Source organism: Cupressus sempervirens, chromosome 5 (assembly GCF_028749045.1).
Source record: "Cupressus sempervirens isolate cs-2001-9-10 chromosome 5, ASM2874904v1, whole genome shotgun sequence".
In the NCBI taxonomy this organism is placed as follows: Eukaryota; Viridiplantae; Streptophyta; class Pinopsida; order Cupressales; family Cupressaceae; genus Cupressus; species Cupressus sempervirens.
In genome coordinates this window covers 870416246-870429193 of record NC_143122.1, presented here as the reverse complement: position 1 = coordinate 870429193, position 12948 = coordinate 870416246, and positions in this window count along the sequence as shown.

The window sequence follows — 12948 nt, the reverse complement described above, 5'->3', positions numbered from 1 at the left end:
TCTATATTGCTATCACTTCCTCTAGCTTCATAGTCAAAACCAAATCTTTAGTCCTATCCTTCTCCTTTTCTTTTATTTCTACTCCACCTTGTGCTTGTGTGTAGGTGCAGGACTAACTTCCCAACCTATTTGGATTGATGCCCCTTCTTTCTCAATTATTGTAATTGCAGGTACTAAAACCTTTTGTACCTTGGTGTTGATATGTAAGGACATTGTGTCCTTCCTTTGATATACTAAAATAAAAATTATCGGTTGCACCTCTATAGATTGAGAGGGGGTAATGGATAATGCTTGTGTTTTCTCCCCTATAGATGCCAATTCTACCTTCTCAATCTCATCCAAACTCATCAACACAAGATGAAAGCATAGTTGTGCCTTGGTGGTGGAATCAGTCAATATCTTCTTCATATCCTCCTATGTTAGGGTATTGATGTTTTGAATGATGATTTAAGACACATCCTTAACCAAGTTACTATATCTGCTTGTGGACTAGCACTCAACATTTGTACTTCTGGTATACTTTGGTCTTGCTATTACTCTTCCTCATCTGTTGCATCTATAGTGCCTTCCCCATGTACTTCCATTACATATTTTTCATTTGTTACTTCAACTACCTCTTCTTCTTCTTTCTCTTCACCTACTTCCTTAGGTTCTTGCTCAATATCCTTTTGTGTTATCAACCCATAGATCACCTTCCATATTTGTGTGCTCTTCTGAACAACAACTTCAATTTTTTTCTATAAAATATTTAAATATTGATACTTTGGAGAAAATCTTCCCTTATACTTGTTATTGGGCTTTGTCATCTCAGATTTGTCCAAATCTAGCATCACTCCTACAAGTGTAGTCTCTCTAATGTTTCTCTATATTGTGAGACTATATTTCTACCTTTTCTCAACTCTATCATATAGGCTCTTGGGTAAAAAGTTGGCAATCTCAATTGGAGTCTTCTTGAAAGTTTCCACATGGCATATATAAACTCTTCTACTATATCCATATCTAACTTCCCAAGTTTATCAAACTCAACATGTGTAAATCCACTTAAATCTATATTATTCTTGATATTTTCACACAAGTTGTACAAATTAGAAGAGGGACCTTGACTTATGAATTTGAATTGGTTATTTTCATCTAATTTGGTCCTTTCCTCATCTGATTCAGCTAGAGAAATACATTTCCTTCTTTTCTTATGCTCAAGATCATCTTCTTTTGTAGCTATGCTAGCTCTCTTGCCTTTAGGATTTTGAACTTCATGAGTCTTCTTGGTAGTAGCTCTTATGCTAGCCCTGGTAATAGGAACTATAGGATTTTTTTGTGAAGGTTTCACAACCTTTCTAGGTTTTCTTGGTGCTGGCTTATTTTTTTTTTCTCTTCTTTTCTTCTGTGGCAACATGTGCTTTATTAGCTTCTTCTCCCTTGACACCTTCATCAATTTCTACTTCTTCTTCTCCTTGGTCCTTACCTTGATCCTGTGTGAGAGCAAGTGTTGCTTGGGTAGGTGCATCTTCATCATCTTCATTATCTTCTTCCTCTTTATCTCCTTCCACCCCTTCACCAAATTATTCCTTAAGCTTCCTGACAAGCTTATTCTTCTTCCTCATTACATAAGCTATCTTTAAGTCCATTATGATCTTTGACTTTGCTCCATCATAATTTCCAAAAGTAGTAGCACTCTTATCTACTTCTACAAGTAAAGCACTGATGGTTGCAAATGCCTAATCAACATTAATCTCATAAGGAAACAGCCTAAGCCATCTCACCCTTGGAACAATAACTTGAACATAAGTGAAATCAATGTCAACTAGGAAACAAACATCATTTAAATGCTCCTCTACTACTGATACTAGAATCCTAAATCTTTGTCTCACTGACTTCTTAAAGTCTTCAAAATAATTGGTCATTACAGTCTCAAAATTATCTCCTAGTTGTTCTATAAATTCACCAATTTGCACTACACGTAACTTGTTGGTCTTTGAAGCTACCTTCCCAAATGAGGGAAAAGTGTTCTACACACAGAAAAATATACAAACAAGTATTGAACCAAATTTTCATTGTGCACTTTTTGTTTTCCTTATGGCTCCCAAGTTTTCAGATAATTGTTGGAGTTGTAACTTGGCAAGGTCATAAGAATGATCTTTCTTTACTATCTTGTAACCCAAATCCATAGGCATACATGGTACACTGTTTATCCTATTGTGTTGAAATAACTTATGTACAATAATTCTTATTGCAAATGCAATTAGGGGATCGATAATTATATCTATGGTCATCCCTCTCTTGTTCCATTGTGCCTCTATATTCTTCTCGATTGCTTATTTTACATCACTCCTCATAGGCTTAGGTCTATCTAGGGTTGGATACCCTATCACTCTATGAATAATCCTCATTATGATTTTTTATAGGGCCATCCTCCAACCATACATAATTTTCATGAATTCTACTAAGAACAGTCTTTATCCATTCTGTCTTGAACACGTTTGGAAAATCTAGGGCACGAGTTAACCCTTTTCTCTCTACAACCTTGTATTCTTCTTTCAATACTCCATTATCACACAATTTTCCATATAAGCCTATTATTTCCATGTGTCCAATACTTCCAACCTGACAAGTGTAGCAACACTTACATCTTGTATCATCAAACTTGTGGTGGTATCATAGATAATGAACTAGACAGGTCTCCTTTATATGAAATGTCAGGAATTGTCCATAAATGTGGTTGTTTGATCTCATTACTTATCAAATAAACATTCAAAACTTCCTTTCCTTCCTTAATTGTAATAGTAGAAGAGCTAGACACCATAACACCTAACTAGGCTTTGCATAAATTCAAATAATGTAGCTCAACACGTGATAAATACCTTGAAAAATATGATGTCTGGTATCGAGTAGTAGTTGAAATCAATTGCAAACACTTTTATTTATTTCTCTAATTCTCCTTAAGCTCTTTGTGCTCTCTTTAATCTCAAATAATTGCAAATAAGTCAAAAATTGACCATATAGCCCTTAAACTTTTCAATTAATGCTTAGTGCTTACACAACTTTAGGCTTGACTCCAATAGTAATTTTGTCTCACTCAGCTTCCATGAAATTCCTACTATGCTCAACAACCACAACAAGATTGGCCAACACTGTTAGCTTCAATAGCTTGACAACAACTAACTTTTGTTGGAATTCTTTAGAATAACTCGGGTTGGGGGTGGGAGGTGGGGGGGGGGGGTGTGGGGGTGAATCAGTTATCCAAGGTCCATATGTACAAATAAAAATTTTGAAATCTTAGTGAACCCATATCCATAAAACATATTCATCATGCATGCATGCATTAGATTATATAATCACTTAAACTTGTCAATTACTATCAAATCAACTTTGAAAAAATGTAAGCATGAAACATAACAGATTCAATAACGCATTTGACACAATGATTTTATGTGGAAACCCAATTTGAGAAAAACCACCAGTAACATGCTACTAATTCTCACTCTTCTAAAGTGATTCCCTATGAAAGACCAACCCTATTAAAGGTCACAATGCACACTATTAAATGTGACTTGGTTAGAGGAGTTTAATTACCCTACTAGGAGTGAGCCTTGTTAGAGGACTTTAGATCATTCACTTGGAATGTCACCCAATTAAAGGATTTAGAAATGGTTGTTAGGTCAACATTAACCCAAAGGATTTACCCTAGATTGATACAATAATTAGAAAGCAACAGTAAGGCTTGATCTAATAACAAGTTACAACTCACTTTGCAGATTATAGATCTATGTTTCAGTCCTCCATTCTTCTTGGCTTTCACACACTTCAACTCTGATAGCTTGTCCACCCTTCAAGCATCCATACCCTTAATTCTTCTTACTTTTCATGCCAATTGCAAACTCAATAGTTTAGCCACCATATGAAACAACACCCCAGACTCCTTGTATTTATTGGGTTCTTGCACATGCCAACTATTGTTTCATGCCTTGTATCCCCTTATAAAGTGAAATTAGATCTTTTACCATTCATCCTCCATCATTCATTTTAGGGTCAACTAGGATTTAATGAATCTACCCATCCTTTCATTTCATTCCCTTCTAGAAACTTCTCCTTCAATTCTCTTTGAATTCACCTCAAAATGGTTTATCTCAAATTTTGTGCCACCAACTCATCAAGCTTATCTTCCACATAGTTCACAACCCAAGAAATTAAACTTGCTAGCTCAAATTCATTGAATTAACAATCTTTCTCATAATGCTGACACTCAACATTAACTTGCTTCTGATGCTTGACACATACTACATTGCTCAGTATCCACTATCAAATTACTTGGCACAAAAAAAAGTTTACTGGTGCTTGACATCAACTAAAATTTACTCGGCTTACATTGTCTCACTTGGCATACACTAAACTTTGACTTTTCTTGGCTCCAACTAATTTTCTACTCTACTTACACTAACTTTTTTTGGCACCTACTATCCACTCGGTCAAGCTTAGCAGACTCAATTCTACTATCTTGATCTTCTAGACTTTTCTAGAGTATCCAATCTTTGCAACCTTAAGTAGATAATCAATGCAATATAATATCACTGTCTTAATTGATCTTTGTACTCTTTTTCCATTTCATAACTCAACCTTTCCTCTAGGTGCTATTGTTACTTTATTTTCTCTAATCTTTTTCATCAATCAAATAAATGATAGTACTCAAATAAAATAAGCAATTGTCTTGCTAGCAAGTAATAGGTTTGACATCGGTAAAAAAAAAATGATTGAAACACATTCTTATACTTGTATCAATATGTTTTTAACAAATTTCACTTAGTACCCACAGTGAAACTTTAAATGGTCATCAACAACATGAAAAATTATAGATTTCTTCTAAGTTCTAATCAATACTTTGCATCTTACTTCATGCACATATGATTTTTTATAACTGAATCCTTGAAAATGATGTATAATTGAACTTTGAAATATCAGTCCCACACATACCTCTTAATTGCCTAGTTGGAGGTGGTGTGATCACCTAATCCATTGGATGAAGTGACCCCATTTGAACTTGATGTGCTACAATCTTCCTTCCTCTTTCATTTCTTGTTCATCTACACTCTAAATTCTTCAACATCAACCTTTCCTTTGCCTTTTTTGAATTCACTACTAGGTTCTTTTTACCTTGTTGGACAATATTTGCTTATGTGACTAGTCTTTAAAAAACTAAAACACGTATTTTGACTCAACTATCTTTTGTAGTCACTTCTTAAATGTGTTCTAATGCAATTTTTAGAAACATGTCCATACTCTTGACAACAGTGACAACTATACCTTGTATTGTAATCCCAATTGCAGGATCTACCAGTATAATTTACCTCAACTTGCTTGTTTGATGACCAATTAGGCTTTGATCTGCACTCATATGCTCTATTCCATACTTCTTAGAGTTGTAGTAATAACCTTCAAATATTTGTATACTTGATGTCTTTCTCTTGCATTGATGTGCCTAATGTTCTTATTTTTTGCACTTGTGGAAGTTACCCACGAATTTCTTCTTAGGGTTTTTATTTACATTGTTTCTCCTACAAACATTTGTTGTATGACCTATCTTTGCACAATTATGACAAGTAGGTTTATAGTTCTTACCTTTTTTTTTCTTTTGTTCACGACTTTTGGATGATTCTCCTTCTTTAGTACTGGTGAAACCCAATCCAACAGTATCACTATTAGATCTAGGAGATTTGATCAATTGCTAAAAATACTTGATGGCTTTACTAGGTCTATTGAAACTTTCAACAAATTCTTTTTCTCTTTTTAGATCATTTCTTAGTTGTTCATTCAACAACCTTAGTGTTGTGATTTCAATATCTTTTCCATTTAACTCATGATTGGTAATCATCATTTGGTTCAATGTTTCTAGTTGCATGTGAGCAATCCTATTCACCTCTAATGTCTTCTCTTCCAATCTATTGGTCAGTATCCTTTTGTTGGAAATATTCAAGACTGTGCTAGGTTACTGAGAGGGGAGGGGTGAATCAATAACCTCAAAAATTTACCAAAATTAGATCATAATTGCAATAATCCAATAACCATTAAATCATTAAATTAGATCTAATCTACATGCATGAGAAACTAAAAACACAAACATTCATGGCACATGAACACAATAATTTGGTAACCCAAAAACCTTCCAAATAGAAAGTGAAACTGGGGTGGGGATGATACCCACAAAATTTCAATACTGCAACATAAAGTTGGCCTGTTAAGGCTTACAATAATCACTTTTAATGATCTGCCTTGTTAGGAGCAATTAGGACTGCTAGGTCCAAATTATTAGAGGATTTGTAAACATAAAATGAAGTATGCACTTGGTAAAGAGATTTGACAAAAGACTATTACATCTACCTTATTAGAGGATTTGAACTAGTTCACCTGTTAGAATGAAATAGTATATCTCTGATTTACAACTAATTTGCTGATAGAGGTTCTTTGAAGTACTAATCACCTTTATGTGATAGATATGAATCTGCTACTCCTTTGTTGATATGGCCTTATAATATACTTTTCTTTTGATTCTCATTCACATACATACATTCATCTATTTGTTCCTTTACGTGTATTTTTTTTGATATGATACAATACATTACATATATATCAATCTAATTTACAAAACTACAAAGTTGGCCAATATACAAGTTAACACCAATATTACAAAGTCAGCTCAAATTAAGACACTCGAGTTTAGAAGACTAACTTAGTGAAGTTTTAATACACGGTGTCCACTGTCATTACTCGGCATCATCATGCATTCAGTAGAAGTAGAAGCCTAGTCCATACTAATCATCTTAGAGTAGTCTCAAACTTGATCTATACTGGTGACTCGATAGATATTGTGTAACTTGGTAGAAATTAATTACATGTTTACCATGACTACACTCAGTAAACACTGATCATTACATAGCTCAGTTAATACTAACTTCACTTGGTAGCCACTAGGATGCTCGGTATGAACTGTAAAGCTTGGTGGCTATTGAACTACATGGAAAACACTATAGACTGATCAATGAGCTCGGTAACAAAATATAATATAAATAAGTGTTGTCACTAATAACAAACTTGAATTAATGTCAACAATCTCCCCCTTTGGCATTAGTGACAAAAACACTTATCAACCAAAACTTATATTCATCACAGTGTGATACTGACTCGATATTAATTTTGAGATTTTTCAAAATTTGTCTTTGTAAGTATATACAATATACATTCTTTTCCTTTTCATGATTGTCCCCCATACAATATACATACCCATACTACTTTTCTTACACATATTGTTTCTCCCCCTTTTTGACAGTAATGCCAAAGATTTATGCAAAGCTTATTCACATAGAGACACCAATATAAGAAAGAAACTTAGAATGTACCTTGAGTATGAGTGCTAAAGTCTTATCCCAATTTTCTTGAAAAACCTTGTACATATGTAGAGCAACTTGGACTTCTACAGAGAGTTCTATCATGTGATCTACAATTGAGAAATTTTTGTCGTGGATTAATGTTTTTGAGTAAAAAATGTGCTTTTTCATTGTGTCCATGATGGGAAGGATCATATTCTAAATATCTATTAGTGAAGACTAGATCCTTGCTTCCTCTCTCAACAACTTTTCCTGGATATCTCACAAGAATCTGATTTTCATATGATGTACAGAGGTTGAGCTAGGGTCAAGTTGCAGTTGCTGTGCACTAACCTTTAGATCATCACCAATCTTTGCCAATTTTCCCTTTAAGTGCTTTGTGAACTCAGTAACATTACATAATTTCCCAAAAAGGGCTATTTTATTTGTGCAAGAGTTTTCAAGATTGGTCAAAATTGAGGAAAGCTCCACTTTCTAGATGGCAATTTGTTGAGCAATGTGCTCAAGCACTTTGTTATCAAATTTCTTCTTTGCTTTTTCAATCAAATTTTCTTGACCACTGGAGTCATCATTAAACTTTTGGATTGATTCTTCCAATCGAAACAAAATGTGTTGACAAGTGTCAACTTCAACAGCTATTACCTCAATCAAAATATTCTTAGCACTTTCAATGATTTTATGTTCTTTGTCTCTTTCCTCTCTTAATTTCTTCTACTTTGCTTTCTTTTGGAGGAGTTTACTAGCTATTTGCATTTGATCTGTAGTGGCATTATCAAAATCCCACTTTGGAATCTCAATTTCCTCATCTAGATCAATATCCTCCTCTATCTCCTTTCCACTCAAAAGTCTTATACTTGGTTGAGCCTTAGGTTCAACTGCCTTTGTACATAATGCCTTAGAATCCAAAATGGAAACAATAGTAGAGGTAGAAAGACTAGCAGTAAAAATTGATATAGTACTAACAAATGGAATACTGATTGGTATGCTTATTGAATCCAAAATTGATATACTTACAAAAGTATTTGAAGTTGTAGAAAAAAAAATTGTAGAATCCAAAATTGTAGAACTCAAAACTGTACTTACTATTGAAGAACACAAAATTATAGAACATGTTGTACTCATTGCTATTAATGCTGACTCAACAATTGAAGAAGAGGGAGGCTATAGCTCAGTAGATGAAGTGGTAGAAACTTCCATTAGTGATGTGCTAAGTTGTGAGGGAGCGAAGAGTGATTGGACATTTGATGTATCTACTATGGTCACAATCAAACTTGTTGAAGTTGTCTCCAAACTTGATGTAGCTGCTGATTTGCTTGGAGAATGAGCAAGTGAGGCAATGATTACTAGTTCTATCTTCATAGGATCAGTCTCCTCATCATCTTCTTTATCTTCCTTGGTAGCTTCTTCCTCTTTATCTTCTTCAATTACTTCATTGTCAAACTGTATTGTCTTAAAGTGTGTTCCTTCTTCCTCATCATCACTATCATCATCCTTGACTTCTATTGGAGAGTCACTCTATTTATGCAAGTGATAAATGCTCTTCCACATTCCTATAGCATTCTTGACTACATGCTCAATATCCTTTAACAAAATTAAACAAGTATTGAATCTAAGAGTCATCTTGCCTTCATTTTTCTTCAAAGACTCTTTTACTTTAGCATTAGTAATGCTCGATACCATCTACCTCAGGGTTTTTTCATAGATATCTTTTTCTATCTATGTAGTTGAGTCCCATATAGGCTTCAACTTCTCTAATAGTTCATTAGAAATTTGAGAGGCTATCTAATTAGGGGAATACTTCCATTTTCCCATCTTGGTTAGCACCAATTCTTCAATCTGCTTCTTCTCAGCCTCTATCTTGGTCTCATACTTTAATGATTTGAAGTTGGTTATGCCTACACCTTCTTCTATTTTTTTTTAGTTTTTCTTGGAAGGTGAGAGGAGGCTTGCTAAACACAACTTCACTACCTTTCTTCCTAGATCTCTTGGTAAATACTACAATGGATGGCTTGGGAGACTTGGTAATAATCACCTTACCTTTCTTCTTTACTATCTCTTCTTCCTTTTTTGACTCTTCTTCATCCTCTACATCATCATCATCATCTTCTTCCTTACCCTTGGTCAACATAAGAGGTATGCTAGATTTGAGTTTTTCTATTCTCCTCTTACTTTTGTTAACCGCTTGTGGAATCTTGATTTCAAGCTCTATTCTTGCCTTAGCCTCATCATATATTCCAAAGTGTGCTACCTTTGGATCAACAAGTTCATTTATCAAGGCCTCAATTATATCTTTTTTTCATCAATGTTTACCTCATAGGGAAGAGGTTTTACCCATACAACTCTTGGAATCACTGCTTGAATGTAGACTTTGTCATTGTCTACCATGAAACAACCATCATCTTTGTAATCTTCAACCAATTTCTTGGGAATCCTGAATCTGTTATTCATTTTCTCCTTGAAGACATCAAAGTAATTATCCATTACGCTATCAAAATCTCACCCATTTCTACAATATATTCATTAATATGATCCAAAAATAGCACATCCTTTCTCCATACGACTATAACTTTAGAAGGGAAAAACTTTTGAACATAGAAGAATAAGCATCTCAATAACAAACCAAATTTGTGAGGGTTATTCTTAGATGTCTTAATACTTTTCATGTTCTTGTTGAACTATTTCAACAACAAGTTTGCAAGATCAAATGACATATTTTTCTTCATGACTTTGAATGCCAAGTCTACTGCTTCACACAACACACTATTTAGATGACCAAAACTGTAGATCTTTTGTGCTATCACATGTATGCTAAATTTTAGTTCTGCATTTGTTACACTATTAATCTTCATACCTCTGCTATCCCACTCAGCTAGGGTTTTAGTAGTTTTGGCTTTGGAGAGCATGGGAAAGTCGATAATATGATGAATCATTTTCTCAGTGATCAAAATTGGTTTCTCAAGCCATAACTGATTGTTGTGAACTTGGCTTAGGATGTATCTAATCCATTTGATTTGGAAACTTTGGGGCAGGTGGGGAATGTTGGTTAAACCATTATCTTCCATGTGCTTATGCTTGGGTTTAAAAACACCATTCACACATAATTCTCCTTGGGCATCATTCATCTCTAGGGTTCCAATTTATTGAATTGCACATTTAAAATGAGTTCAAATATCATTAATGAGTAGTACCTTAGGAGGAATTTGTGATTGCACTCCATTTGGATCAAGGGTTTTTACAATTGTTGGTACAAGTTTGAAATCTAATGGTTTCCATTCGACTCCTCAGACCAAAATTTTTTATCCTTTCTTTGCCTTGCTACTACTACTTGATGCTGCCATGACTACTTGGTAGGTTACAAAAAACTTTGAAATTTTTTATTGCAAATTCTGCTTGAAATCACTTGATTGCTTTGCAATTCACTTGATCACAACAATACTTTAAAATTCTCGATAAAAAATAATTTCAATATTTTTCCTTTTGATAACATTTCACCATTAATTCTTAGTACAAAAGTGTCATTATGCTTGATAGGATGTCATCCACTATCTGCTCGGATCACTTAGTGAATGCTTCATAACTCGGTAACCAAACATGTGTGACTAGTTACTCCTGACCTTGCTCAATAGAGTCCATGACACAACTGTACTCAGTAGATAAAGTAATTTGGTGATAACTGATCTAATCTTCTATGATCCCTTTTTATCTTGAATACTAATTTGGATATTTTCTTCCTTTCAATTTTGGAACTGTTTAGATGTGATCATGATAACGCAGTTCCAATTCTTTAAGAACTTAGTTGGAAATGGTGGTCACCCACTTCTTGAGTGACATGACCATCATTGCTTAGAATAGCTTCCTTAGTGCATTTAGGAATCCATTTCTACCTCATTTCCTTTTTGATGTTGTCTACCTTAGCTTTCTTTTCATCTTCAATTCTACATGTATTCATGCAATTCTTGGCTAGATGACCAAGTTCTATACAAGTGTAACATCTTATGGTGGTATCTCTCTTCCTTGTGTGATGTTTAACACAATTCATGCCAATGTCTCCATACTCTCCATAGTAATGACATCTACAACAAGTGTTTTAGTTCCAACCAAATATTGCTTTCACAATTTTCTCTCCTAGATTGAATGTCTTGGTTCTGCAGTTTGATGCCTTGTGACATTGTTTCTTGCATTTGTGACATTTTCCTTCAAATTTTGGTTTCTCTTTACATTTATTAGCCTTGTGACCATGTTGATTGCAATTGTAACATTTCCCATTGAATTTTTCTCTACCATTACTCCAACATTTTTTTGATGTATGACCTATCTTACCACAGTGATTGAAAGTAGGTTTTTGATTCCTTTGAGCACCTTGTTTAGAGGATTCACCACCTTCTTCTTTGTATCCAATTCCTACTTTACCCTTTTGTCTATAGAGATAATACTCATTTAGTTGATTCAATTGATTCATGTCTACTTGGGATTTCATTTTTCTCTCATTGATTTGCTTTTCATTGTTTAGGTCATTTTTCAATCTTTCACTAATTTTCTTTTCAGATCTCAACTCACTTCTTAATCTTTCATTGATTTGTCTTTCTGAATTTAGATCATTCCTTAATTTTTCATTGACCTATTTTTGACTTGTGATTTCTTCATTTGCATTGGAGATTTGATCTATAAGATTTTCATGCTAAATGGATTGGTTCTGGATCTCATTGTTTCTTCCATCCATTTCTTCTTTCATCTTTTTTCTTTGCTACAAAATTTCACATAGCCTTATTGACTAAATCTCTTATTCTCTTTTGAGATTTCTTATTTCTTCTTACAGGGAACCATTCTTCTCTAAGAGTTCTTTGATTGCATCATTTGCTTCAATTGAATTGCTTGAAGAGAAAATGTCTTCAATCTTTTCTTCAATGTATTGATGATCATTCATCTAATTTGCAAGTTCCTTCCTTCTTTTTAGGGATTGGGAAAGTTGCTCCTTGGATTTCTTGAGTTGTACAATGGCCATTTCTAGATCTATCTTTTCATTGTCAATTGCCTAATTAACTCTGAATATCTCCATTGTCCTTGATATTTGCTCAAGCTATTAAGCTTTATCCTGAGAACCAAAAATGCTTTGATACCAATTATTGGAAATATTCAAGACTATGCTAGGTTACTAAGAGGGGAGGGGTGAATTAGTAACCTCAAAACTTTACCAAAATCAAATCTTAATTGCAATAATCCAATAACTATTAAATCAGATCTAATATGCATGCATGAGAAATTGAAAACATAAATATTCATGGAACATGATCACAATAATTTGGTAACCCAAAAGCCTTCCAAATAGAAAGTAAATTTGGGATGGGGATGATACCCACAAAACTTAAATATTGCAGCATAAAGTTGGCTTATTAAGGCTTACAATGACCACTTCTAATGATCTACCTTGTTAGGAGCAATTAGGACTGGTAGGTCCACCTTGTTAGAGGATTTGCAAACATACAAAAAAGTATGCACTCGGTAAAGAGATTTGGCAAAATACTATTAAGTCTACCTTGTTAGAGGATTTGAACTAGTTCACCTATTAGAATGAACC